Here is a 4,992-nt window from a genome sequence, read left to right as displayed (position 1 = left end):
TATATATATTTTTTTTTTTTTTAATCACACATTAAAACAGAGATGTACAAATCCCAGGAGCTCCCTATGCTCCTTACAAATGACAGCGGCCTCCTAACTTTTGAATTTTTCTCTAGTCTAGTCTTGGAGCTGGAAAAGTATCGGTACATATACTTGTACCAAGTACGGTACTTGATCTGAACATCCCTAGTTTAAGTGATACCTTTTACTGGCTAACTTAAGTTATTAAAGATGCACACTTTAGCCTGATACAGGATTCCTGAATGTTTCCATTTTTAATAACTTAAGTTAGCCAATAAAGGGTATCACTAAGGCTGGGTTCACACCTGGGCGTTTTTCAGCGCTGATCGAATCGCTGAAAAACGCTCAAGCAGTGAAATCCTATTAACTCCTATGGGCATGGTTCCCACATGGGCGTATGTCAGCACGTTTTGACATGCTGAAAAACGCCCTACGGCCGAAATAGTACAGGAGCTTCTTTGGGGCGTATTTTAGCGTGTATCCATTGGTATTCCCAAGTGTGGCTCGGGGTTAACAAAGCGGTAACCCCGAGCCACATTTGGGAATACAGCATAGGTCTTACCTTGTCCGCGATCCCCGCTCTGTCCTCCGGGTGCTGCCGTCTTCCGTCCCTTGCGAGTGTCTGCGTCGCAGTTAGGCGGAACCGGCGGGAAGTTTGAAAGTTTAAAAAAAAAAACCCAGAAAAAAATAGAGAAAAAAGGAAAAAAAATAAAATAAATCCTACCACCAGGGAGGTCTAAAAACGAGCGTCAAACGTGCTAAGAACGAGCATAAAACGCGCCGGGTGTGAACCCAGCCTTAAGGTCCGTTCACATCTGAGCATAATCCCGCAACACATGTTCATTGTGTTGCCACTTATTTATTACAGGTATTTATATAGCACCGATAATTTACGCAGCACTTTACAAAGTTGTACATTCACATCAGTCCCTACCCTCAAGGAGCTTACAATCTAAGGTCTCTATCTCACATGCATACATAGAGGGCCAACTTAGAGAGGAGCCAATTAACCTTCCAGCATGTCTCTTTAGAGTGTGGGAAGTCTTTAAGGAGGACCAGGGACCCCAGGGCCGCAAGGCAGAAGCGCTAACCACTACACCACTGTGTTGCTACTAATTTTAACGGCACCCCAACACACCTCCTGGCTGCAATGCGTGGTACAACAATACTGTGTGTTGAAGTGGGAAAAAGTAGTGCATGTACTACAACACAATGCAACACATGGTATCGCTGCGCTGCAGCGCAAGGCAGCCAGTAGGTGCAATGGGGTGCCATACAAATGAATGGCAATGCAACAAAGCTAGCACAAAGTAACACACACTAGGTGTGTTGAACAATAGTGTGTGATTATCTGTGCAATTAACACACTTAGATGTAAATGCAACTTCAAACATTCTGCATTGATCAATAGCTAAAGCTGGCCATACACTAAATGGATTTCACAGAAATCAGATGCAAATCTAACACTTGGTGGCCCCGCTTGCTCAACAAGTTGATCATTCTGGGCCAAAAATTGTCATCTCAGTCACTGCTGCAGTCACTGTTTGGGTATTCTGACAACAGCGGGAGCTGGCTGTCAGAATACAATAGCGGATTAAGCCATCTGAGCAATGTAGCGTGGATGGAGGAATCTGTTAGATTGATTTAATTCAGACTGTAGGCTAAACAAATTAAATCTATTCATGTGTGGCCAGCTTACAATATGGCTTACTATTAGAGTGAGGCCAGCTTACAATGTCTGCAATGCAAGGAATTATTATAAATTTTGAGGTTCCCAGCAAGCGTAGGACCGGTGTCCGCATCAGAGCCTGCACAGCCCTGCTGAGAACCCGCACAATCCACCTGAGACCCTGAAGACACCAGGGTGCCACCCCGGAACAACAGAGTATGTAGCTTCATATAATTTTGTATTGCTGGGATTTGTAGTCCTCTATAGACGGTCTCCTTACTTCCAGGGACCCCAGGGCCGCAAGGCAGAAGCGCTAACCACTACACCACTGTGTTGCTACTAATTTTAACGGCACCCCAACACACCTCCTGGCTGCAATGCGTGGTACAACAATACTGTGTGTTGAAGTGGGAAAAAGTAGTGCATGTACTACAACACAATGCAACACATGGTATCGCTGCGCTGCAGCGCAAGGCAGCCAGTAGGTGCAATGGGGTGCCATACAAATGAATGGCAATGCAACAAAGCTAGCACAAAGTAACACACACTAGGTGTGTTGAACAATAGTGTGTGATTATCTGTGCAATTAACACACTTAGATGTAAATGCAACTTCAAACATTCTGCATTGATCAATAGCTAAAGCTGGCCATACACTAAATGGATTTCACAGAAATCAGATGCAAATCTAACACTTGGTGGCCCCGCTTGCTCAACAAGTTGATCATTCTGGGCCAAAAATTGTCATCTCAGTCACTGCTGCAGTCACTGTTTGGGTATTCTGACAACAGCGGGAGCTGGCTGTCAGAATACAATAGCGGATTAAGCCATCTGAGCAATGTAGCGTGGATGGAGGAATCTGTTAGATTGATTTAATTCAGACTGTAGGCTAAACAAATTAAATCTATTCATGTGTGGCCAGCTTACAATATGGCTTACTATTAGAGTGAGGCCAGCTTACAATGTCTGCAATGCAAGGAATTATTATAAATTTTGAGGTTCCCAGCAAGCGTAGGACCGGTGTCCGCATCAGAGCCTGCACAGCCCTGCTGAGAACCCGCACAATCCACCTGAGACCCTGAAGACACCAGGGTGCCACCCCGGAACAACAGAGTATGTAGCTTCATATAATTTTGTATTGCTGGGATTTGTAGTCCTCTATAGACGGTCTCCTTACTCCCTCCCCTGGCTGTCTCTTCTTTCTCTTTCTCCTGGCTGCTTCTCCTGGCGCTCTCCTCTATAGTCCCCCCCAAAAAATGCTGCGTGCGGGACTAGAGTGTTTGGGTTTCGCTTGAAGAAACGGTGGCAACCCTAGATGCTGCTTATATGTAATCATATTTTACAGCTGCTGCCACTGGTGTACTGTAAGTTCTATTATGTATTTCTCATATTCTTTTCTTTTTATATTGTCTTTAACTCTGGCCATGTATATACTGTATGGAGACTGGTAAAACAGACAGCACAACTTCCTTTCTTTTATGCTTGCTTCAAGTATATTTCCACTTTTGCAACCAAATTGTGATAACACCTCCTTGATCTTTGTTACCATTCACATAGCATAACTTAAAAAATAGTTAAAATTGCAGCTTAACTTTTTAGATGCTATTTTCTGCAAACTCCAGGGCTGAAAAATATTGCTTAGTTCTCACTGTCAGAGGGGTATGGGGTAGTTTTGTTTGTAGATGTATACCTGTCTGTATTGTGCTGGCAGATTTCATTATCATTAACCTCCTTACAATCTTGTCTTGAATTGTATTGTGATTGTGATGTCTTCCTTATATTGTAAAGCACGGCGCACACTGTTGGCGCTATATAAATCCTGTATAATAATAATACTGATACTAGTGAAACTAGATGAACAGGGTTGTCTTTTCTAACAAAGGGTTATAGACCTCAAGACTTTGGGGGGAATGTATCGAAATTGGAGCAGACAAAGTTTGAAGCCATTGCCCATGGCAACCAGCTTCTCTCTTCTGTTTGTTTTGTCAAGCTTTGAAAATTACATGGCAGCTAATCGCTTGCCATGGATAACTGCATCAGATTCTGTCTGCTCCAGTTTTGAACAATTCCCCCATTGTATGTTAATGCACTTTTATAAAACTACCCTCTAGTCTTTCTCTTTATCTGCCTACTGCCATCTAGTCTAACCAGTAGAAGCTGTCTATATATAATCCTACTCCAAAGAAGCAGCTAGAAAGGTAAGAAATATGTTTTTTTGAAACGGTGGTTTCTCAGATCTGACTGCAAAAGTGGAAATACACTTTTGAGTGTTGGGAGGTAGGATGAGTGCAGACAGTAGCAGACGTATACACCACACCCCTTCTGTCTGCGATCAGCAGAACTTGTACAAACTTCCATAAAAGGTAGATTACACTGAAAAGCATTCCTGCCGCTTACTGTAATAGGGCGGACTGAGGCTGACATAATTAGGAAGCATAATGGGCTGCATTATTTCACAGCTGGACATGGAAATGCTAATATTACCTTTTATCTGCCACTATATCATGTTGATAGCACAGCTGCTTTTCCATCCTATATTGAACGTTAATAAGTAACTGTAACATGCTATCCCTAAACTGCTGCACACAGCTGTTCTGCTGCTTTACTGAAAAGCTCCCAGACAGTGCCGAGTTCCCTCGCCATGGAAAGAGGAAATAGAAGGCATGATGATTGGCATGCACATACCTGGTTCCAGCTGTTCTTTGTAGCCGACAAGTTTTCTTCTTTAGTGGCTGTTTCTCTGATGTGAGTCTGCTCTTTAAAGAGAAGCACAGGATACTGGGTGTGACCTTACAGGGGAAGAAGAGAAAAATTCAGGCAGCAATGAGAATGTGTAAACATAAAAGAGGGAGGGTTAGATACCCAAGGAGAGAAAGGGAGGGAGGGAAGTGTGAGGCGGAAGGTGCAGCCTCAGTGCATAGTTACATATTACATAGTATGTAAGGTTAAAGACACAGGTCCACCTAGTTCAACGTGTGTGTGTGTGTGTGTGTGTGTGTGTGTGTGTGTGTGTGTGTGTGTGTGTGTGTGTGTGTGTGTGTGTATATATAACGGTCACTAAGAATTCCCATACCCCTGCATTGAATTCACTGAGGAAATCATCTAAACGGTTTTTTAATGTGTCTATACTCTCAGTTGACACCACTACCTGGTACACAATTTTACTGCCCTCTCAGTGTAGAACCTGCTTCACTGTTTGAGATTAAACCTTTATTCCTCCAATGTGAAGTCCCCTCCTCTCTCTGCCGGCCTCCATCACCAAGATGGCCGCCGGCAGGTATCAGAAGAGCCCCTAGCGTGCGC

General features: G+C 43.5%; 1 protein-coding gene across 2 annotated transcripts in view; it reads right to left on the bottom strand.

Annotated features, from left to right (window-relative positions):
- The window catches only part of CSRP1 (cysteine and glycine rich protein 1), a 33,023-nt gene extending 28,508 nt beyond the window's left edge, over nt 1-4,515 (bottom strand). Inside the window, exon 1 of one of the 2 annotated variants that reach the window (XM_018563643.1) lies at nt 4,375-4,515. The gene's annotated coding sequence lies outside the window, so the exon portion shown is untranslated. The remainder of the gene's footprint in view (nt 1-4,374) is intronic. The other variant, XM_018563642.1, reaches the window with a different exon arrangement.
- Nucleotides 4,516-4,992: the final 477 nt, after the last annotated feature.

The sequence above is a fragment of the Nanorana parkeri genome, unplaced genomic scaffold (genome assembly GCF_000935625.1).
Source record: "Nanorana parkeri isolate BGI_ZX_2015 unplaced genomic scaffold, ASM93562v1 scaffold683, whole genome shotgun sequence".
In the NCBI taxonomy this organism is placed as follows: Eukaryota; Metazoa; Chordata; class Amphibia; order Anura; family Dicroglossidae; genus Nanorana; species Nanorana parkeri.
This window is presented reverse-complemented; position numbering and strand designations above follow the sequence as displayed.